This window comes from Notamacropus eugenii, chromosome 3 (genome assembly GCF_028372415.1).
Source record: "Notamacropus eugenii isolate mMacEug1 chromosome 3, mMacEug1.pri_v2, whole genome shotgun sequence".
Lineage (NCBI taxonomy): Eukaryota > Metazoa > Chordata > Mammalia > Diprotodontia > Macropodidae > Notamacropus > Notamacropus eugenii.
Window position 1 is genome coordinate 49,779,486 of NC_092874.1, and position 25,468 is coordinate 49,804,953.

Here is a 25,468-nt window from a genome sequence, read left to right on the forward strand (position 1 = left end):
CCTAAGTGTGGCTTTTTGACTGAGTCCAAGTTTCACAGAACAAATCCTTTTATTAAGGGGATTTGTTCTGTGAAGTTTGGATTCAGTCAAAGAGCTGTACTTGAGGATCTACAGGGCCACATGTGACCTCAAGGTCACAAGTGTTCCCCTCCAAGTGGTCATTTACCTGAATGACTCCCAAGGGGAGGTGTTGAAGGGGAGGGAGGTAGGAAGGAAGCAGGTTCCACTCCCTCCTGTGGTGGCCCATTCACCTTTTGGATAATTAGAATTATTTCCCCTTAAAGTAATTCATTGTTGGAGTCAGGAAGACCCAAGTTCAAATTTGACCTCAGACATTTATTAGCTGTGTGACCTTGGGCAAGTCTCTTAACCTTGATTGCCTCCCCCCCAAAATATAATATAATAATGCAATATTTCCCCTTTTCACCTTCTACCCATTGCTTTAGATTTGGGGGCCTTTATTCTCTTGGGCCCAAAGAGACCTTTTATCATTTCTGTCCCCTGGATTCTCCCCAAGTCCTCCATATCTCATTTAAGTTAGCAGGTCACCAGATTTGACAGCTTTCGAGTAAGGGCAAAATAAATACTTAACAAGATTATCTTGGGGCTCCTACCTTCTAACTTCCCGTTTGGATAGCCTAGTGGATTTTTTTAAAGACACAACCCTTTTTTATTGACTCACTTATCTTGTGATTTCTGTAAACACCCAGATTGTTTGCACCAAAAACCTCTTCCTTGACTTGTGGATGTCACGAGTCCACATTGTAAATTGTTCCTGCCTGGGTGAATGAATAATCCTGATGCCATCTTGTCACATCTGTATCGTAAGTACTTCTATAATTTGTTGAGTTTTTAAAAATATTAATCCAGAATTATAAGGTGCCTCGCCATGCCACCCCACCCACTGGCATATTTAGTCAGCAACCTCTTTATTCCATTATAGAAGTCAGTAATAAAAATGCTAACTAGTACTGAGTCAGACTCCTTAAAGCTGGAAATGACCTAGTATTTATTACATGCTGCTATCTAATTTGGGGCAGCTAGGTGGAAAAATGGATAGAACCTGGAGTCAGAAAGCCTCATCTTCCCAAGTTCAAATCTCACCTCAGATATTTACTAACTGGGACTCTGGGCAAGTCACTTAACCTTGTTTGCCTCAGTTTCCTCACCTGCCAAATGAGCTGGAGAAGGAAATGTCAAACCACTCCAGTATCTTTGCCAAGAAAACCCCAAATGGGGGGCGGAGCCAAGATGGCGAAGTAGAAAGACGCACATACACATAACTCCGAACACACAAACCACAGAACGGCTAGAGGGGACCAAGCCGGGCAAATTCTGCTCCCAGAGACCACGGAGTATTGGAGCGAGGGAGATTTCTGCTCTGGAGAGATCTGCGGACGTTTCATGGGGGGGGGTCCTTCGCGCCGCGGACTGGGCGCCGGGACGGGGAGCGGAGTGCGGCCCTGCCACGGCTGCAACACCGAGGGGAAGAGATCTGAGAGGGCTACAGGACGGGATCTCCAGCGGCCACATGAGTCCTCCCACCCCCAGAGGGACCTGCAAACCTATCGCAAAAGGTCCGTAGCGCTGCAGACGCGGAGCCCAGCCCGGACCTGCGGCGGCGGCGGCCGTGGGTCGGACAGGCACAGATCTGAGAGGGCTCCGGAGGGGGGATCTTCAGCAGCGGTACGGGCCTCCCCACCAACAGGTGACTGACGGGGGTGGATGAGAGAATCTCTTTGGCGGGTTGAGAGGGGAGTGGGGTGCCCCCATGGCTCAGGCCCCCCCGGGAAGTGGGGGCTGAGAGGCGGCTGCGGACGGGGGCTCCCCAAAAGGGGGGGAGCCTGGATCCATTGTGGAAGGTCTGTGCATAAACCCCCAGAGGGAACTGTGCCTGAGAGGTGGCCCTGCTCCTGACCACCTGAACTTAATTCCCACACTGAATAGCAGCCCTGCCCCCGCCAAAAATGCTAAGGCGGGAAGCAGCATTTGAATCTCAGTCCCCAAACGCTGGCTGGGAGGACCAGTAGGCGAGGTGACTGTGAGGAGAACATTCAGAGGTCAGGCCACTGGTTGGAGAAAATGCCAAGAAAAGGGAAAAGAAATAAAACTATTGAAGGGTACTTTATCGGAGAAAAGACACTTCCTCCCTTCCTTTCTGATGGGGAGGAACAATGCTTGCCATCAGGCAAAGACACAGAAATCGAGGATTCTGTGTCCCAGCCCACCCAATGGGCTCGGGCCATGGAAGAGCTCAAGAGGAATTTTGAAAATCAAGATAAAGAGGTGGAGGAAAGACTGGGATGGGAAATGAGAGGGATGAGGGAGAAGCATGAAAAGCAGATCAGCTCCCTGCTAAAGGACAAATAAAAAAATCTTGAAGAAATTGGCACCTTGAGAACTAGCCTAACTCAGCTGGCAAGGGAGGTGCAAGGGGCCAATGAGGAGAAGAATGCTTTCAAAAGCAGAATTAACCAAATGGAAAAGGAGATTCAAAAGCTCATTGAAGAAAATAGATCTTTCAAAACTGGAATGGTACAGATGGACGCTAAGGATTTTTCGAGAAAGACAGACATCTCAGAACACACCGCGCAGATTCGAAAAATGAAAGATAATGTGAAATATCTTATTGGAAAAACAACTGACCTGGAAAATAGAATCAGGAGAGACAATGTAAAAATTCTGGGACTACCTGAAAACCATGATCAAAAGAAGAGCCTAGACATCATCTTCCATGAAATTATCAAGGAAAACTGCCCTGAGATTCTAGAACCAGAAGGCAAAATAAATATTCAAGGAATCCGCAGAACACCGCATGAAAGAGATCCAAAAAGAGAAACTCCTAGGAGCATTGTGGCCAAATTCCAGAATTCCCAGGTGAAAGAGAAAATATTGCAAGCAGCTAGAAAGAAACAATTCAAGTATTGTGGAAATACAATCAGGATAGCACAAGATCTGGCACCCTCTACATTGAGGGATAGAAGGGAATGGAATAGGATATTCCAGAAGTCAAAGGAACTCGGACTGAAGCCAAGAATCACCTACCCAGCAAAACTGAGTATAATACTTCAGGAGAAAAAATGGTCTTTCAATGAAATAGAAGACTTTCAAATTTTCCTGATGAAAAGACCAGAGCTGGAAAGAAAATTTGACTTTCTAACACAAGAATGAAGAGAACCATGAAAAGGCGAACAGCAAAGAGAAATCATAAGGGACTTACTAAAGTTGAACTGTTTACATTCCTACATGGAAAGACAATATTTATAACTCTTGAAACATTTCAGTATCTGGGCACTGGGTGGGAGTACACACACACACACATGCACACACGCACACATACATAGAGACAGAGTGCACAGAGTGAATTGAAGAGGATGGGATCATATATTAAAAAAAAAAAATGAAATCAAGCAGTGAGAGAGAAATATTGGGAGGAGAAAGGGAGAAGTTATATGGGGCAAATTATCTCCCATAAAAGAGGCAAGTAAAAGACTTATTAGTGGTGGGATAAAGAGGGAAGGCAAGAGAAAAACATGAGGTCTACTCTCATCACATTCCACTAAAGGAAAGAATATAATGCACACTCATTTTGATAGGAAAACCTATCTCATGATACAGGAGAGTGGGGGACAGGGGCACAAGCAGGGTGGGAGGGAGGATGGAGGGGAGGGCATGGGGAGGAGAATGCAATATGAGGTCGACACTCATGGGGAGGGAAAGGACCATAAGAAAATAGAAGTAAAGGGGGACAGGATAGGATGGAGGGAAATATAGTTAGTCTTATACAACACAACTAGTATGGAAATCATTTGCAAAACTAAACAGATATGGCCTATATTGAATTGCCTGTCTTTCAAAGGGAAGGGGTGGAGAGGGAGGGAGCTAAGGAGGTTGGAACTCAAAGTGTTAGGACCAAATGTAATGTTCTTACCACTGGGTAACAAGAAATACAGGTTAAGGGGTCAAGAAAGCTATCTGGTTCTACAGGACAAAAGAGAAGACAGAGACAAAGGCAGGGAGGGAGGATAGAGGAGAGAGCAGATAGGTCACAGGGGCAATTAGAAAGCTCGGCTTTGGGGGGGGAGGGGATAAAAGGGGAAAAAATTTGTAATCCAAAATTGTGTGAAAATAAATGTTAAAAATTAAAAAAGAAAAAAAAAGAAAAAGAAAAAGAAAAAGAAATTCTCGGTAACAAAAATAAATATTCAAGAAAAACCAAAAAAAAAAAAAAAAAAGAAAACCCCAAATGGAGTCACAGAGTCTGACCAAAAGGAATGAACATCTAATTATGTATCCAACAAAGAATACACTAGTTTTCCTCACTTCTTGATAGCTACGTATGGTGGAACAGAATAATCACAGAGTTGGATTGCTTCCTTCTTAATGCTGGTCAAAGTCTTGGTTAGCATAGGAAAGAGCCAAGGTGCGCACCATTGAAAATCTTGTGCCCCAAAACATGTTCGTACAGTTCATAAAATTTACGTCAAGTGCTCAGAGCTAGTATTTGGCTCTCCCCCACTTATGTCTTCCACTTGTTTCTATTTCCTTCGGTAGAATTTAAGTTTTTTTTATTCATCTTGCTATCTCCAGTTCCTTGCACATAATAGATACTTAATTAAGTTCTTGTTGGATTAGATTGGCTTATATTTGGTAGTTTCTAATGATTCCCAGGAGCATAGAATCATTGCCCAATTTTGTACTTTTCTGCTTTAACTTCATGGCATTGCAATCTCTCATGGACTATTTCCAAGCTACTACAAACATTTCTCCTTGGCTATCACCCTGCAAACTTATCCATACAGCAGAACAATTGCTGGATCTGGATTCAGAGGACCTGGATTCCAATATTGCTTCTACCTCCTTTTTATCTATGTGATATTGGGAAAGTCATGGAAACATTCTCACCCTCACTTTTCTTATTTGAAAATGAGGGAGCTAGACTAAATGATCTCTAGGTTCCAAATTTCTCCTCTTGACTGGCTCCACTTCTTGATTTGTCTGTTTTTAATTAATGGTGCCACTATTCTACCAGTCTTTCAGGGTAGTAAACTTAATATCATTGTCCTAGACAACTGGTTTCACCATTCCACTCCCACCTATTCTTTAACTAATATTTGTATTAAATGTTTAATATGCAGAAAGCACTAAACCAAATGGTGGGAAATTTTTTAAATCATCTCTCTGATTTGATCATTGAAACTACAGCAATTGTTGAGATCACTAAGGGATAGAGTAGAGAGAAAGAGAAGTGAAGAGACAGAGACAGAACCTTGGTGCTTGAGAAGACAGCGAAGGATTCTAAAAAGGATCAGCCACAGGAGTAGGAGGAGAACCAAGAGACCTGTAATCTTAATCATGGGTGTCCTTTAAGGAACCTTTTCTTTTCTTTTTCTATGCTCCCTCAGTGATCTCATCACCTCTATGCAGATGATTCCCAAATCCACCTCTAATGGCTCTCCTGAGTTCCAGTTCTGTGTCACCAGCTCACTATTCAGCATTTCCAGTGGGATATCCCATTGGCATGCCAAACTCAGAACCTCCAAAACAGAACTCGTGACCTTTTCCCCTAAACTAGGCTATTCTCCAAAGATTTCTATTTTTGTTTAGGATACAATCAGTCTATCAGTCATCCAGATTTTCAAACCTAGAGTCTCCCCTTGATTCGTTCCTTTCCTTTCCCTCCATATTAGTTAAACTACCAAATTTGGCCAATTCTACTTCCTCATCACTCACATTTCTCTCTTTTTCTTGCTCAGGCCTTCATCATCTCTATGACACTCATTTTACAACTGGTCTTTCTGTTCCCAGGAGAGATCTCCCCTTTCCAAGCTATCCCTCACATAGCAACCAAAAATAATCTTCCTATAGTATTCCTTTAAGAAAGAATCTGTAATAATACTTTGTTATTAGAAATTCAGAATCACTGACTAGTCTGTACCCATAATGAGTCCCCCTTGTAACATACCCAAACAGTTTATCCAATTTAGCAAAGCCAGGCTCATAATAATTGTTCCATAAATGGTTGTTAACTTGACTTGTTGACAAATAAATGGTCATCCAGTCTTGGCTTGTGAACTCCAGTGAGTAAAATGAGGCAACCCATTTCAATTGTGGACAACTTTAATAGTTGGAAAAATTTTCCTGAAATCAAGCTTAAATGTGCTTGCTGTAACATTTTTTTTTGCCTCAGGAAGAAGGATTCCTAGTCACAGCTCTGTTTTCCATCATACTCCAAACTCCCACTGAATGATGATGGCAGGTGCTATTATTATCTTCCTTTTACATTTGAAGAAATAGAGGCAAACAGAAGTTAAATGACATGTCCAGGGTCATACAAGTATAAAGTGTCTGAAGCAGTATTTGAGCTCAGGTTTTCTTAACTCCTGGTCCAGTACTTATCTACTGTATCACTTGCCTTCCTCAAGTTATAGGGAATTTATGATCCCTGATTATTAGCACGAAGGGGATCATAAACCAGAGATCCCAAGAGTTGGGAAGAAACTCAAATCATTTACTTCAACTCATACCCTAATTCAATTCAGTTCAATTCAAGAAAAATGTATTAAGCACCTACTGTGTGCCAGGTATTGAGCTAGGCTTTGGGAGTATAAAGACAAAAATGTAACAGTCTTTTCCCTTAATGAGTTGACATTCTACTGTACCAGTCTTTTCATAATTATGTGTGCATGACAATAATATTAATAGTTAGCATTTCTGTAGTACTTTAAGGTTTATAAAGTATTTTAAATATGTCTATATATTGTATATATTTAATATATTTATATAGATACATATATATCAATTCATTTGATCCTCACAACAATCTTTTGAAATAGAAGCTATTATCCCCATTTTACAGATGAAGAAACTAAGACTGAAAAATGTTAACTTGCCCAGGGCCATACTGCTAGTTAGGTGCGAGGCAGGATATGAACTCAAGTCTTCCTGACTCCAGATGCAGCACTCTGTCTACTGTGCCACCTCCAACAAGAAGTTATACAACTGTAAAGACCTGTGTGTTCAGGGTTGTACAACAAATCTGACTAAGAAATCTCTAGGAAATTTTTCTTTATATTGAGTCACAATGTACTTCTCTGCAGATTCTATCCAGTGCTCCTAGTACTGCTCTCTGGAGCCAGATACCTGAAGATACCCATCATGTCCCTCCCTCCTTTCTCTAGGCCTCTCTTCTTAAATCTTAACACCTTTGTTTCTTCAAATCATCCTTCTATAGCATACTCTTTAGTCTATCTTGACTGATCTCCCCTGGATATGATCTGTTTTGTCAGTATCCTTCCTAAAATGTGGGTCTCAGAACCAAATACAGTATTCCATATTCTGGCTGACCATAGCAGACTACAACAGAAACAAGATTTCCTTCTTTCTGGACATTCTATTTAAATACAACTAAAGATCAGGTTATTTTTTTTCTTGTTTCATAGGTTGTTTCCATTTGTAGAGATAATCATTACATTAGTGTGAATCTATGATGTAGACAGTTTAGATCAGTGGTGTCAAACTCAAATAGAACAAAATCCATGATCTATATTGACTTAGAAAATCACAAATTAACATTATTTATGTTATATCATATTTTTATTTATTTTGCTAGATATTTCCCAACCACATTTTAGTCTGAATTGGGCAGTACTTGGAGCTTTACACCTCTGGAATAAATGGTCAGTGAATTGGGCCTAGAGATGAAGACAGAAATTGCCTTAAAGACATTTCAAATTATCTTTAATGATTCCAGGGTTACCTTGAAGGCAAAGACTCATCTTTTTCAACATCAACATTTTATTGGTGTTGTTATATGACAGGGAGCCATGCAATCCAAAAGTTTCTGAAGAACTAGAAATGTATCTCACACAGAAGGTAATGGAGAGTGTTTTCAGTTGATGTGACCAAGATATAACATAAAACCAACAAGGAGCTTAAAGAAGAAAAGAAGTAAGAACTGTCATTAAGAAATTATATAATAAGAATTTAAAATGGGCTGGTCACATTGTAAGGGTGAGAGATGGCAGAATTTTTCACAGGTATTCTCTTGATATCAGAAGTACACAAGGAAGACCTCTAGTATGTTGAAAGGCAAGAAACACATTGGATGGTCAAGCATGGATGAATCATGATCTGAATCACTGGAAAAATTAATGAGATTAGAGAGCCTTTTGAGTAAGAATATTCAAACAACTCTCCTATGCCTCCGCTTAACTTACACATGACTTTCTAAATCAAAGCATCTTTCCCTAGACACCACTCCCTTAAATGTGTTGTCTTGCCTTAATATATAATGTCTACTTCTTGAGGGCAGAAATTAGCCTTTTTGCATTTCTTTCCTAGTACATAAGAAAGTGCCTAGCACACTCTAAGTCCTTAATCAATGCTTTTTCATTCATTCATTCTTATTTCCACCTACCTCACCAATGAAGAAACTGAGGTACAGAGAAGTCACAGGACTTGTCCATGGTCATATAACTAGTAGGTGTCAGGGATAGTATTCATGCCAAAGTTTCTCCATTCTCCAAGCCCACGCTATCTGGGATTAAGAGAGTAGGTAGGTAGAGAGATATGTTAATCACAGGAAAGGCCAAGTACTGACAACATGGAGAGGAGTATAGGCCTGAAGAAGTTTATAGGACTAAACAACCAGAAAGTTCCATTGAGACTTTTGGTAAAATGGTCTGTGATGGTACCCAAAGTCCTTGAGAGCTTTAGATGACCATGCCTCAGATAGACATCTATGTGTGTGTGTGGGGGGAGCCAAAACTCATCATAGACTCCTAGTGACACTATGCAAGATTCCTCCTCAAAGACCTCCAACTACCCAAGCAAATCAAGATCAGTAGGAGTCTGCATTTAGACACTACTCTTTCAGAAATATAGATAATGAGAAAACTTTCTTCTCAACTTATGGTTATAGAATTGCTCGGGACAGATGATCACAGAAGACAAGAAGGGCAAATCACCTTGAACTTCAGGGACAATATATTTTGGGTAATATAGTCCTGTCATATATGATCTGGTTCACAGACAGCCCAAAATAATACCTCTCTCACCTCAGTGAAGTAACTTCAGCTAAATAAGACAGCAGAGTCTATCAAAGTGATAACAGCATTTGGTGAAAGACATTTAATAATGATAATAGGTATTTTAAAGTGCTTCATGTGTATATATATATATATATATATATATACACATACATACATATTCTCTCATTGGAGTCTGACATCAACCCTATAAAGTAGATGCTGCAAGAAATATTATGCCTACTTTAAAGATGAAGAAACTGAAACTGAGAGATAGTGAGTCACTTGCATAATGGTCACATAGCTAGTGGGTGTCAGAGGTGGGGTTCCCAGAGATTCAAACCAGTTGTTTTATGTGGCTCCTGTACATAGGTGCATAGGCAGGGAGGTATTGCTCTGCAATTTTTACTGCTAGAGTCAATCACCCTACCAGTGGGGATTAACACGGCAGTTGAGGCCATATGCTTCACCTGTGCTTCTTCAGTAGCCAAGGATGCATCTGTGAGAGTGAGCAGGACCCTGTGAATCCAGACACAAGCATAGTGGCAGTGTTGGTGATTTCTGATTGCTGGCTTTGACTCATTGCTTCCTATTATGGTCCAAATGTTCAGTTCCTGGTTAGAATACCACAGAATTAAACACTTTTAGTGTTGGAAGAAGCCTCATAGTTCTTCTGGTTCAGTTCATACCCCCCAAATTCCTACTCTGCCAGGCAAAAGAGGGTGTGACATCTTAGAGGAGGCAAATGAAAAGTAAACCACTTTCACAACCTACTTCACAAGGCTGTTGTGAGGAAAGTGATTTATAAACTCTAAAATGCTATTCAAGTAGAAGAGAGGAAAAAATCCAAAGTGTAGGCTGTGTAGAACAGGCTGTAAGGGAAAATATAGACTACGGGTAACAGACCTAGTCCATTAAAACACAGCAGACAACTAGCCAAGTACTTCCAGGCTGCCTCCAGGGAAAAGGAGCCAGTTTGTCTCACTTTAAAAAGGTGTTAGAGCAACAAGCTTCCCTTGGAGCCATCCATGGTGCTGACTTCTGACCAAGTTTTTTTTTTTCCCCAGTTAGCCTTTCTTGATAAATTTTTCAGTACTTCCCAAGCCTCTTGAGTCTACAAATGAAGTCTCAGGCTCTTGTCTACCAACCTCCTGGATGTATTACCTATAGTCAAATCCTCAAAGTCAGGGGTTCTTAACCTTTTCTCTTTTTTTAATGTCATAGATTCTTGGTGAAGCCTATGAATCTTTTCTCAGAATGATGTGTGTACTTAAGTTAATATTATCCCCAATTTACAGATGCCTATGTAGGTTACAAGTCAAATGGCTTGCCCATAGTCACATGGACTATAAATGTTAGGCACTGGCTTTGAACCCTGTGGATTCTGCATCCATAATATGTCTTGTTTCTATCCATCCTCTTCTCACTATTGAATCTGTGTTACCTTAGTTCAGTCTTTATTATCTTTTACCTTGATGATTAGTCTTGGGATTGACTTCCCTGCCTTAAGCCTCCAACTCCCATAGAGCTGACAAAGCTCAATTCTCATCACATCAATACCCTGCTCAAAAAGTTCCGATGGCTTCTTTTATCTTCTAGGATAAAATACAGATTTTTCCACTTGGCATTTAGAGCCCTCCATAGTCTAGCTTTAGATTGCTTTATTACACGGTACTTAATTACTTAATTAATCACCTTCATGTACCCTATGTTACAACCAAACTGGTCCATTTGTTTTTTTCAGAACATGACGTTCCATCTCTTACCTCTGTGCCTTTGTACAGTTTGTACATGGTATACACTGCCTGGAGTCTACTCCCTCTTTATGTTTGCCTTTTAGAATTCCTAAATTTCTTCAGATATGAGCTACATGAGGCAGCTAGGTGGTACAGTGGATAGAGTTCTAGGCCTGAAGTTAGGAAGACTCGTCTTCCTGGGTTCAAATCTGGCCTCACATTTCCTAGCTGTGTGATCCTGGGCAAGTTACTTAGCTCTGCCTCAGTTTCCTCATCTGTCAAATGAGCTAAAGAAGAAAAATGGCAAACCACTCCAGTATCTTTGCTAAGAAAATCCCAAATGGGGTAACAAGAATTGGCTGAACATAACAAAAACACATCTGCATGAGGCCTTTCCTAATCCCCCAGACACAAATTATTTTGCATTTCTTTCATATGTACTTTATGGTTATTTATATGTTTGTATGTTATTTCTTTCAATAGAATATAAACTTTTAGACAGCAGGGGTGGCTTCATTAATGTCTTTATATCATGAAACCTGGCACACAGTAGGAGCTTAATCAATGTCTGTTCATGGCTTGATTCTCTGTTCCATGTTCAGTACTCTCTTGACCGTCCCATACTGATTCTGCCTTATTATCTCATGCCTGAATTACTGTAGTAGCCTACTAGCTAATCTTTGTGCCTCTGTTCCCTTCCCGTATCATTCAGTCCTTCAGAACTCTTTCAGATTGATTTAAAACAACAAAATCCACTTTTACTCTGTCATACACTTATAGAAGAGCCACCCCCTTAGTCATCAGAGCATTCAGCATATGTTCAGTCAACAAATATTTATTGTCTATATTCTGTGCAACACACTCTACTGGGTGCTGGGAGAGAACACATAAGTCAGCTTTGTTCCCTGTTTTCTTATGGTTTAAGTGAAGAGGTCCCAGTTTCTCTTTTTAAAGCTTTCTACAATATCTGCACCCATCTCCATCATAGAAGCTTATTTCCCACTATTCCTCAAAAGGAATTCTGTCTTCTAATCTCTCAAAAGACTATGTCACTTTCTGCTCTGCTTTTATTACTTCCTCTTTTCCTCTCCTAGCATACATTTCTTTCTTTTCTCTCTCTATCCCTCTCCTAGATACTTCTTTTAGGATAATCCAGATTGTATTGATCTCTCTCTTTTAATTGTACGTGTGTGTGTGTGTGTGTGTGTGTGTGTGTGTGTGTAAGAGAGAGAGAGAGAGAGAGAGAGACAGACAGACAGACAGATGGACAGACAGACAGACAGACAGACAGATGGATGGTGCCCTTTGACAGTCTGGTGAAGCTTGTGGACCCCTTTTCAGAATGTTTTTAAATGCACAAAATAAAATACATAGAATTAGGAGGGAAAAATTAATATAACTGAAATACAGTTATCAGAATTTTTTTTACAGTTCATGCATCCAAGGTTAAAAATTGCTGTTGTAAATTATTTTGCCTTCATTAGCTGTCATATCTGACTATTTCTTGTAAAGACCATCTTCCCAACCAGAAACAAACAACGTTGTGTACTAGGATCATTTCTGGTACCTAATTTGTAGTCTGTGTAGTACTGGGTGGATGCTTAAGAAATACCTGTCAGGTGATTCATGAAAAGAACCAATTGCTCCTGTATTAATATCACCTCAGGACCAAGGAAATGTTCAAGGGTTCAGAAGTGGGACTGGAAGAGGCAAGGAACACATGGAAGCCAGAAATCTTTCTTAAAACCTTTCTTAAAAGGTTGTAGATTAGTATAGAGTCTGGAGGTCTAATTAAGGCAAAAGGCAAAAGAGAAGCAACCAGATTAGCAGCCATGAAGAAAGCTTTTATTCCTTTCTGGAGCACAAGCCAATTACATTCCATAACCAACAGAGAGCCTACATATAGGTGAGAGCAAGTGAGTCATTTTAGAGACATGATACATTGGCAACCTGGACTGGGTTTTGATTCTCATTTGAGTGTGACTCCTGACAACTAGAACCCCAAGATACCATATTTAAGATCTATGGCATTTTTATTAATCATTGTAGCTTAAAATACCAAGAAGGCTAAAAATTAAATAATTTGAAGTAGGCACATGCAAATTTTCTGGTTTGAATGGAAGCTATGAAACGAAATTAAATTCTAACAAGCCGAAAGAATGAGAAAACTCAAAAATATACCAAGAATGAAAGTTTAACTCAGACAAATACAAATAATGAAAAGTAAAAGAAAAAAGCAAAAAGATACCTTTAAAAAAACAACTAAGAGATTGTCCAAAAATAAATTCTAGATCAAGACACTGTGATCTTCAGGGATTCACAGGACTGTCAAACAAGCTCAGTTTTCAAATGTGAAGGATGTCCTTTGTAACTTGATAGTCCAGGGTTGGATATCAGCTTTTCGATATACAGCTTTTGGATATACAGCTTTTAATTGAAGCTGTATAATATGCTGTGTCAACAAGCATATTTATGCTTGTTCTTATGTCTATGAATGTTCATAAATAAAAAGTTTATAGCATTTAGGGAGAAATAATAACACAAGTGTGCATTGAAAAATATTGGCTCATATGAGTCTGATCTTCTATGGTATATGAGTAAGTTAACAAACAAAAGTAAGGAAGATAAAACTCTTAAGGAACACATTATATAAAATCAGAACACACTAAGGAATGTTTGGAGTAAAACTATTTTGCATACCAAGCAATCCGAATCCTTAGCATAAATAAAGAAGCAATTTTGTAAACAAAATCAACAATGCATGTCTATCAGCTTGGAATTGAAACCTCAATAGGCTGATTTAATTGGTCAATTTGTGATACATGCATGTATTGCTTATATCTGTGTGTGTACATATATGTGAATAAGCATTATTTGTAATTGTAAGGAACTATAGATAATCAAACTCTCTAATAGTGAATAATGTCTGAATTAACTGTTGGTGTAATGGAATACCACAATGCTCTTAAAATTTAAAAAAGATCAGACATTCAAAGAATTTTGGAGACATGTGAAACAATGCAAAGCAAAGAAAAGAGAACCAGAATAGTACACCTGCTAACTGTGACTAGGAAAACATATATGCAAATACATAAATGAATAATCAAATAAAGAAGAGGAAACAGTAATTAACAAGCTGTTATGGATATATGGTATATAAATGTAGATACATATTTACTTCTTTTAACTACTGTTAAAAGTTTGAAAAGAAAATAAAATTAATGTATAGTGAAGAAAAGAGACTTTCCAGCAACCTGTGTGATGATTTGAGTTAAGAGATCTATGTGACATAGTTTTAATTTTTAAATATTAAAGGTTATATGTGACTGTCTTCAAATTATCTCTTCTATAATTGGATGCTTTAGATATGGACAACATAGTTGCAAACCATGTGAAGTCTTCTCAAATACATCTAAATTAGATTTGACCCCAAAGAACGTGAATAATACGACAATATGAAGGCATGCAAAGACATTCTGGACATATTTACCTGTGTGTGTGTGTGAGTGTGTGTGTTGTGTGTATAGGAGCAGTAGTAGTAGTGGTAGTGGTAGTAGTAGGAGTAGTAGTTGTAGTAGCCATAGCCTCTGAAGAGTTATAACTTAGAGGGTCACAGGGGAGCCTGTTGGAATGAAAACACCAATCACCAAAAGCATTTTAGATTGTTACTTGATTATTCCATTTTAGAATACAAGTGACATACATAAACTTCTTAAATTTCCCTTGGAGCTTATTAGGTTATTAGAATTCTTTAATTGAATCTCAGAATGAAGAAGGATACTGAAATCCAGGTACTACACATCAGGCATGTAGTAAGTGTTACTTTCATGTACTAGTAGCAAGAGAATGAATTTCAATAAATTGCCCAGGTCCAGAACCATTTCCTTGATAGAAAGTACAGCAAAGACTACTAATGTAGAGCACAAAATCAGAGCAGCTTGGAATTAAGAAATGTATTTGTTACATTTTGCTACTTTACACTAATAACAGTATCAGCTTCAACATTACGTTCCCCAAAATGTCTAGAGTCTCTACACTGAATGTGGACATTTTGTTGATTTCTTGGTTGCATGCTGTCAGTCAAGTAGATACCAATACAAATATGAAATTTTCCTTCTCTGTCTTAAAGTTGTGTTCAGCACATCAATTCTGTTTAATTAACAATAAATACTTATAATGAAGGAGAACATTTTAAAAACATTTTTAAAAAAACTTCTTTGATCAAGGAGATTTTGTTCTAGAACCATTCATTCATTTTGTAGATAAAGGAGAAAATGGTTCAAGTTTTTCCATTCCCAGTCTCTGCAACCTCAATCCTATTCTTTAGAATAATAAACACTACTGTAAAAATTTTCATCTCATCATGTTCCCAAGTATATGCTTGATATCCATTTTCTCTGAGAGAAGGGCTTGGCTTCAATAGCTCTCAAAAAAAACCCCCAAGCAATATTAAATAATACAACAGATTTGTATAAATGCATTATCAAAAAAAAAAATGTCCTGTACATTTCTTTCTGATTCATAAAGTATGAATAACCGTTTCACAAAACTTATCCTTGCCTGAGGTAGGAACATCTTTTTAGGTTTTGTATCCTGTCTCTGCATAGTTTAAGGAATAAGGAATGTCAAGGTATATGTCAATGAAATTCAATGGTTTGCATCAACTAAAAGAATCCTTTTAAAAATAGCTTTATGAGGCCCTTAGGCTGATTGCATCAAACATGAGACTCTGGTCATGCATTCCACTACCAATATTACTGAACTTTGGGTAATTTTTCCTCATTTAAGAGTTCAACTGATGGAAGATGTGAAATACTTTCCTATTTAATTTTTTGGAATAATTTCTCTTCTGCATGTCTAGATCTAAGTAAGCTTTTGTATCCAATCACAGCGACCTCAGTGAACTCTAGAGTGATAAGAGATACGAATAATAAATTCATGAAGCTTATTCCAATCTTGCCTTTTTTTCCATTTTTGATTTTTTTTCCTTTGGTACTTTATGTAGTGTGGATCTATCCATGAAAAATTAGATGTAGAATTTAGGCAATTATCTGGATAAATCAGCTCAAAAATAAAATGATGTTTATGTCTGAAATATCCAACTCATTATATCAGTTCATCACTTTGGTTTTTCTGTGTAGACACAATCTCTAATTTAAATGAAATTCTTAGCTTTCCTATAATTCAAAACCTTTCCTTTACTGCCTCCTCTTATTTCTCCATCATCTCCAATATCATCATTTCTCATATTTCACTGACTTGCAGTCTAGACATGTGATTCATTTTTCTTCTTTCATGATCACCCAAACTGCTGACCAATGCTTCTGGAATAAGACTACCTTTATCCTACAATATTTCCCAAAATCAATTAAGATCTCATTGTAATGACTCCAAATAATTTCTTTCTATCCTCTCTTTCAATTCTTTAGAGCATCAAATTACTCTGGCCACTCTAACAAGATATCTTATGCCTTTGGCTTCTCACAGTTGAATTCTAAATATTCTTGAACTACAATATCACAATTCTCCTGACTTTTTTTCTGTCTTCTTTCCTTATAAACGCATATTTCTCTTGTGCGTTTCACCAAAATCTACATATATATGTACAGTGTGTTTCTACTAGGAATAATTAACTCTAAGATGAACATTTTTTAAATAATAGAAGCAAAAAATTCCAATTATTCATATTCTAATTTACTTATTCACAAAGGAGGATAAAATCTTCCAAAAGGGTGTGTCTTTCAAATGGAAATGGATCCTTCAGTAAGAATATTTGCCCAGGAAGTACAGTTTACATACGATCCTTTGTCAGTTGATTTATGAAAGCAGCATTGGCACAGAAAAATAGCAAATGCAACTCCATTCCACAACTTTCTTATAATTAGCTACTGGCAATCAAAAAAAAAGAGGACTGGAATATCTGCTTGAGTACCGTTAAAGAAAATGTGGAAAAGCAACAAGGAAAAAGATCATAGTAAATGATAAGATATTGCTTTATTTTAAATTTAAAAGTTTCAAAAATAGGGAAAAAGAACAAACTTTGCTCTTCATTCATGCCAAGGAGGAGAAATTATGCAGCCTAGAAAGATTCAAATTATTCACCAAACAGAATATTCTTCTCTGGGATGATGCATTTTACTTCAGTGGGATTTAAGACAGGCACTCCCCACCCCACCCACCAGACCCCATAAATGATATATGGAGGCTAAGTAAAGGATCCTCAACATCTTATTGAGATTTTACATTGGCCTTGATTATTTGGAACTCAATATCAGTGAGCATTTATTAAGCATCAACTATGGGCCAACTATTGTGCTAAGTGCTGGGGAGACAAAAGCAAAAAATAGTCCCTGATCTCAAGGAGTTCACTGTCTAATGGGAGAGAAAATATGCAATTATGTGCAAACAAGGTCAGTTGGAGACAATCAGCAAAGGAAAGGCACTGGCACTATGGAGGATTGGGAAAGACTTCTTCCAGTAATTTAGATTTTAGCCCACACTTGAAGGAAACCAAGGAAGCTAAGAGGCATAATCTGCTCTTGATACTGTAACTTCACATCCTGATCCCATCGTAAAAATGCAAAGAAGAATTCACCATAGGGAACTGAGTGAAGTTATTGGTAGCAGCTAGTCACAGCATATGTGAAATGTGGAGTGAGAATCAGGGATGGCAGATGGACAGCCAGAATGTTATCCTGTTATCTCTGAAATATTAAAACAATTAGTGGAAGTCTTTTGGCATTTTGCATAAACCTCTCTGTGACAGACTTATGGAAAGACAAAGACAAAAATTGCATAGGATGAGATGTGGAGGAATTGGGACCTGTACTGGTGAAGTGAATGCTCTCAGGAACGAGATAACAGCTCAGCTGAGGCATTGATGATATATCATTTGCTAAGAAGATTACTAAACAAAGGGGGCCATCTCCAATCATCCTGATCTCTATCTGGCCACTGAACCCTGATGGCTCTGGAGGAGAAAATTAAGTTGGTGACTTTGCACAGCCCTTCCTCACTTAAATCCAATTCACTTGCAAGTTGTGGCATTACCTTCTTGATGTTACGGTCCTGTTCAAGAATGAAGGACAAACAAGCACTAAAGCAAGCAAGTACTCACTAAGTCCCATTAGTAAGTGACCAGAGGTGGCACAGAGTCAGAAATGGGCCTGGAGTCAGAAATGCTCATCTTCTTGAGCTCCAAACTGGCCTCAGACACTTATTAGCTTTGTGACCCAGAGCAAGTCATTTAACCCTGTTTGCCTCAGTTTCCTCATCTGTAAAATGAGCTGGAGAAGGAACTGGTAAATCACTTATCTCTGCCAAGAAAATGCCACATGGGGTCACGAAGAGTCTGATGTTACTGAAAAATTACTCAACAACAACACCCAAAAGTTGTCATCTACAATATCAACTCTTAAAAAAAATCACCTACTTGTCCTATTTCTGGCAGTCTCATCCTTATAAGCCTTAAGGTGCAATAACAGGATAATTGCTATGTATATATATTAATCATAGGAGGCCAATTGGAAAATAGTCAGAAAATGCTCAATAATCTTGACAAATAAACTTAGTCAAAGAATTCACAGACTAGAGGGAATTTAGATAAGATGTTTTGTACAGTTGCATAAGTAAAAGAGTGAGTAGTTGTTTTGAACACCTTGAAAATTTACCCCGGTAGATAGATTTGAAAAAATAGAAAGACAGCAAACAGTAATGGTGTGCTTCGGTCATCAGGCTGTGACATTTTTGTTGGCTCCATCTGTGGATAAACTTTATTCTAAGCGGCAGGGGAAGCAACAAAGTAGCATGTTTCCTAACGGGTTGATTATGTTTTTCTTCGAGAAATATTTGTTTCTTTTGTAATGTTTGCTACTATATTTAAAAACTATCTCACTATAAGCTAATGACATTGCCTCTTCTTTGTGTCACCAATGCTTACCATGGTTCCTGGCACATGATAAACTCTTAATAAATAAATGCTTGTTGATTGACTGTTGACTGACTGGCATACTAGATTCTTGCATTTGGTACTCTGTTGTATTAAATATCTTAGAAGTGGCCAGGTAGGTGGTATATTGATTGGATAGAGCACCATGCCTGGAGTAAGGAAGACTCATCTTCCTGAATTCAAACTTGGCCTCAGACACTTAGTAGCTGTGTGATCCTGGGCAACTCACTTCACCCTGTTTGCCTTCAGTTTTCTCATGTGGAAAATGAGCTAGAGAAATAGCAAACCACTCCAGTATCTTTGCCATTAAAACCCCAAATGGGGTCATGAAGAGTCAGATATGACTGAACACCAACAGCAAAACAACTAGATGAAATACTGAAGGCTCAGAGTCCTAGTTATGCCCAGAGTTGCAAAAATATTAGGTCCCTGTGAATAATGAATCCTGAAAAGCAATGCTATTCTTTGAATTTGCACTATTTGAAGTTAATTATATGTAAAATATGGTAATTGGTTCCAGCCCAATGGAAATATGGCATGCAAATTCAGGTAATGCAACTTCTTAATGAAATTCATCCAGATCTGGCTGCACTGCTTTAATGATGTTTAGCAGAAATATCCTGAAAGTTAACAAAATGAAGATTTTCCACATGAAGTTAATGCAGAAGAATTAGAAAGTATGTTGAAGCTGAACAGGAGAAGAAGTGATCATTGCTGCAGAAACAGGAGAATGTTTTGAGTAAACTGACAAAAAAGATGTCTCTGAAGCAGAGGTTCTTAATCTGGGGTCTGTGAACTTGTTTTTTATAAAAATATATTTATGGTCCAATCATTGTGGAGAGAAGTTTGGAACTATAAAACTGTGCATGCTTTTTGACCCAGACTTTTAGGTCTGTATCCCAAAGAGATTATACAAATAGGAGAAGGACTCACATTTACAAAAATATTTATAGCAGCTCTTTTTTGTGGTGGCTAAGAATTGGAAATTGAGGGGATGTCCATCAGTTGGGGAATGGCTGAACAAGTTGTGGTATATGAATGTAATGGAATACTGTTGTGCTATAAAGAAATGGTGAGCAGGTGGATCAGAAAAACCTGGTAAGGCTTATACGAACTGATGCTGAATGAAGCGAGCAGAACCAGAAGACTCACGATGGAAAATGCTATCCACATCCAGAGAAAGAACTTTGGATCCTGAATGCAGAGACTCTTTGTTCTCCTTTTCTTTTGTTGTTTTGTTTCTTCTTTCTCATGGTTCCTCCCATTTTTCTAATTCTTCTTTAAATCAGGACTAATGTGAAAATATGTTTAGTATGAACATATAAGTAGAGCCTATATCAGATTGCATGGCATCTTGGGGAGGGGGAAGGGAAGGGAAGAAAATTTAAAACTCAAAATCTTATGGAAGTGAATGTTGAAAACTAAAACTGAATTATTAAAAAATGAAAATCTTAAAAATAATTAACAGAATTCATTTTAATCCTGTGTATTTTATTTTATGCATTTAAAATCATTACTCTAAGAAGAAGGGTCTATACTTTTCACGAGACTGTCCAAGGGATCCATGACACAAAAATAATTAAGAGCCCCTGCTTTAATTTAAACTGATTCTTTTATTGAGGAAAGAAAGAATTTAGAAGATAACTAGTTCAATCTTTGATTTTGAAACTACAATCTGTTCCCCGGAAGGTATGTAGGAATATAGCTATAAACCAAATGTTGAGTGGAGTAAGTTCTTAGGTTTATGTCCTGGATTCCATTCATATTTACCCTAGGTTCCCCTTCATTTACACCTAAACATGGCATAGATAGTTTCAACTTACAAATGAATGTTAAGATCAGAGATTTAGATCTAAAAGAGACCCTCGAAGTCATGTAGCCCAACTCCCTCATTTGATAGATGAGGAAACTGAATGTCAGTGAAGTGAAGTGACTTGTTAGATGGCAGAGTTGAGATTCTAACTCAGATCTTGTGACTTTAAGTTCAGTGCTGTTTCTACTATACCACCCTTATATACCATTACATGGTTTATACAATTTTCCTCCAAAAACCCATTGATTCCAATATGACAAGTATTACTTATGCCAATCTTGCAGATTAGGAAGTAGAGTTATGGAGAAGATTGTTTATTGTCTCAGGTCTCGCCCAGATAGGTAGACATCAGAGTAAAAGCCTAGGTCATTTAACTCAAGTCTGGTAGCATTTCACTATGCTAAAATGTAAGCTAATTGTTTGCAACTCAGAATACATTTTCCCTAAAAACAGTGCTATAAATGGTGATTAGGTTCTCTATCCAGCTCATACAAACCTACTTTATACATAATTAACCTTCATCTATTTTGTAGTGTTTTCATAGCATACAAACACCACCAATGACAAGGTTTCAGGGCTAAAGACTGGTATCCCAGGGACACAGATCTCTCCTTACTAATTCTGCAGTGAGATCAGGGACTCTCTGAATATCAATCCAACAGTGGTGACTCTCATGACCTGAATCAAAAGATCTAGGAAAATGGTGATTGAAGGTCTGGGTTAGGTATGGATCAGAAGAAACTTCAAGGGTAAGGGCATGAAGATCTGTAAGAATATTGAGGGGTATTTGGTGATGAAAAACAGTGCCAGAGGTCAGCATGAGACCACTGTATGTTTGGTGACTAGAGAAAAGGAGGCAGAGAGAACAACGGGATTGATAAAGGAGTAATGGGAGGAAAAGACAGTAAAAGACACAACTTTGCTACTTTTAAAATTTGCTTTTTGCCATGGTGATGGCAAATGTGCCAATATCTTAGGACTAATATGTAAGGTGGCAAATGTCAGTTTTCCCTAATTCTGCTCAGTTTTCCCAGGACAGTGGAGTGGTCTAGTGTTACTTTATTAAATCAGGCTGATTGATATCTCAATTTATTTTTATTTCATGAAGTATTTATTATATGTGCAAGACTCTGTGCTAAGTACTAGGAATATGAAAATAGAACACAGACCCCGCTCTCAAGGAAGTGACAATCTAATAGATTACAAAAGACATGTTTAATCATGTCTGACTCTTTGTGACCCTATTTGGCTATTTCTTAGTAAAGATGCTGGAGTGGTTTGCCATATCCTTCTCCAGCTCTTTTTAAATATGAAGAAACTGAGGTGAACAGGGTGAAGTGATTTGCCCAGGGTCACACAGCTAGTAAGTGTCTGAGACCAGCCTGAGGCCATGAAGATGAGTCTTCCTGACCCCAGGCCTGGTGCTTTATCCACTACATGCCTCTTTGGAAAGACTAGTACTTCCCAAATTATGGTCTTCCCTATATAATCTTCCTCACTTTTTCACTTGGAAGAATGGAAAAGGGGAAGAGAAAAGTGGGGAGATTGTTGGAGAAGGGCTATTCCAACTCCCATTTTATAGCTGAATAAATTAAGGCAGGGAGTGGTTAGATAACTTGTCCAAGGCCACAGAAGTACTAAATGGCAAAGGCAGAATTTGAATTCAGGTCCTCTGACGTTGTTTTTGACATCTTTATATGTTGTCTCAATATTTGGACAACAGGCCATCCCTCTCTTTTCTCTCTACTATCAGTACAAACTAATGTGGATTTATAAAGATCTTAATTATATTAACAGTATATGTGTATTATATATATATACATACATATGTGTATGTATATATGTGTGTGTGTATACATATATATATATACACATAGCACATTTATTTATCACTTTCAGGTTTGCAAAATGCTTTCATCATAACAATCTTCTCAAGCAAGCATTCAAGGCTAATCAAGTATTGAAAGCAGGCTCCATTTTGCTTTTTCTTTTCTGTCCTCAATGCTTATATCTTCAACATAGTTTTTGCACATGGTAAATGCTTCTTCATTAATTCATACATTATCCCCATTTGACAAGTAAAGAAAATCCTGCATTGAGAGGTTCTATGACTTTTTTTAATGATCATACAACTATGTAGTGTCCCAGGCAAGATTCGAACCCAAATCTCTTGATACCAGGTCCACTCGTGTATTAAAACATACTAACTACTTCATATTTATGGAACTTTTGGAAGGAGAACTATACATGAATGCTGTGAATCTGCTCTACTCTGTTTATCTAGTTAGGGAAGTTTGTAAATACATTCTATTTGTGAGAGCTGAGACCATCAAATAGTAACAAAAATTGGCACTTGAAGGCTTGATTTTTAATAATATAGAACACAGGCAACTAGGTGGCATAGTGGTTGAGCACTGGCCTTGGAGTCAGGAGGACCTGAGTTCAAATTTGGCCTCAGACACTTACTAGCTCTGTGACCCTGGGCAAGTTACTTGCCTCCAAAAATAAAAAAATAAAATACCATAGAACACAGACCTCAAACTCCTCCTGAGCATCAGTCCTTTGTCCCTTTATTCTGAGGAATGTATCAGATCAACAAATCATTGTGAAGAGAAACAAAGATTGAACTAGTAGCAGTGAAAATTGACAAATGACATTAATTTAGAACAAACATGAAATCTAACCCTGAGACCACTGCTCTAGGATGTCCATTTCATAGAATCATAACTGCAGAGCTGGAGGAAACCTTAGAAGTCACTGGGTCCAAATCTTTCATTTTATAGGTGAGGAAACTGAGACTGAGTGACTTGCTTAAAGTCACACAGTTGGTAAGTGTCCAAGGTAGGATTTGAACTCAGCATTTCTTGACTCAAGCCCAGTGCCCCCCAACTGCCTAATATGTGCTGTAAGTGAAGTTGTATTCTATTATACATCCCCTATCAAAATTTCCCCTTTCAAAATCACTGTATTAGTTTTGAGATAGAGATGCTTCACTATAGTCTGGTCTCAGAATTAATTTGCAAGGTAAGGCTGGCAGGTAATTTGCTGAAATTACCTAATGTGTCTTCCATTCAAATTGGTTATATTTGAAAGCAATTGACTTAGATAAGATATTAATGGATCTTAAGGGAATAAGGATACACCATATCAAGAAAATGTCAGTTGGTGTGAATGAGTCGAGGGCAATTGTATTTACTTTGGCTGTATTTTTTTACGAATACTGATGGTATATGTATAAATTGTTTCCCCTGAAGCCTGGACATTAGGGTGGTATGTCATTTTTGTCTTTGTATCACACAGCACATAGCATAATGTCAGGTGTATTTTAAAATTTTGATTCAGATCTATGATTTCATGAGGGTTAGGAACTGATGAAGAACTTCCTTCCACCAACGCAAAGCATTAACTTCTCTACAGTTTCTAGTTTCAGAGAATTTCTTAGAGCATAGAGAGGTTAAGTGCCTTGTCTAAGGTCACACAAATAATGTTGGTCAAAGTCAACTGAAATCATTCCGACTCTGAGTCCAGCTCTCTCTATACTACAGTGTATAGCGTCTCAGTGCCTTAGGCATGTAGATGACATAGACTCAAAGTCTCTTAATATTTTGCTTGCCCACCTCTGTATATGCTCCACGTTATTGGTATCTTTCCTGAATTGTGGCTTCATTCATCCAACATGAATAACCTGTTGACTGACTAAGGATTATTTTTGGCATCATCGTGGAGGATGACTTGGGGAAGGAAGAGAATAGGCAGGAAGAATAATCAGGGACTTTGTGAGTGATTATTACACAAGAACTCTTAAGATGCTAAATGCTGATTAACTCACTGAGGTAGAATTCATAGAAATTGACCAGTGAATGGAGATGGGGACAGGCTGAGGGATGGTGAGACAGTCAGTCAGTCAACAAGCAATTATTAAACACCTATCATGTCCTAGGCTCTGGGCTGAAAAAAAAGCCCCCACCATCAGGAAGTTCATAGTCTAATGAATGCAGGAATAAAGTATTTATTAAGCTCTTTTTACGTACAAGGAACTGCACCAAGCATTCAGGATAAAGACAGGAAACTAATGTAGTCCCGGCTCTCAGTGGACAATTATCTACAAACAAGTTATATAGAGGAAAAATTGGAAATAGTCTCGAGGAAAGGTGCTAAGATTATGAGGACTGGAGAGGGCTTCTTGTAGAAGACGGGTTGGTGAGACTTCAAGGAAGCCTGGGAAGCCAGGAGACAGAGATGAGGAATGAGAGAGTTCCAGTCATGGTGGGGACATGCTTAGAGTTGGGAGATAGAGCAGGGGGAAGAGAAAAGGAAAAGGGAATTATGGATGATGACTCTGGGTCTTTGTAATTGAAAGAATGATGGTGACCTCAACAGAAACAAGGAAGTTGAGAGAAGAAACCAGGTACAATCACTGTGTTGGTTTTGAGATAGAGATATTCACTACAGTCTGGTCTCAGAATTAATTTGCAAGGTGTGGCTGACAGGTAGTTTATAGTATAGTATCTCCCATTGATAATGGTCATATTGAAAGTAATTGACTTAGAGAAAATATTAATGATCTTGAGGTTTTTGGTCATATTAACTGGCTCCAATCAACTTGAGTGATTTGATTTGCAGAGCAAATATTTGTTAAGATAGCTAAGAAAATGTTCCTGGAATGGTCAGTTCAGTGATTTCATCTCATCACAGAGTATAAATGAATTCAGCAATTTTTTTTTTTAAGACTAAGAAAAAGACACAGAATTTCTGCATGGGAGAAACGACTGGCTATTAGGACAGACATGGATTTTTAGGAGGGCCAGCACCATGGATACACAGGAGAGGGAGTGACTTAAGAGTACTTCATTTTAATCATCTCCCCTGCTTTATTTTCCAGCTCTTCTGCTTGAAGTGAAGCCAAGCAGTTCATTACAATAAGGCAGGAGAGAAAGCTGCT

The 25,468-nt window shown here is 38.2% G+C and overlaps 1 long non-coding RNA gene across 4 annotated transcripts in view; it reads left to right on the top strand.

Annotated features, from left to right (window-relative positions):
• LOC140530919 (uncharacterized) overlaps positions 1–25,468 on the top strand; it is a 949,813-nt gene that overhangs the window by 282,952 nt on the left and 641,393 nt on the right. For all 4 annotated transcript variants that reach the window (XR_011976162.1, XR_011976160.1, XR_011976161.1 and 1 more), the window contains one exon: positions 711–824. This is a non-coding gene — a long non-coding RNA (uncharacterized lncRNA). The remainder of the gene's footprint in view (positions 1–710; positions 825–25,468) is intronic.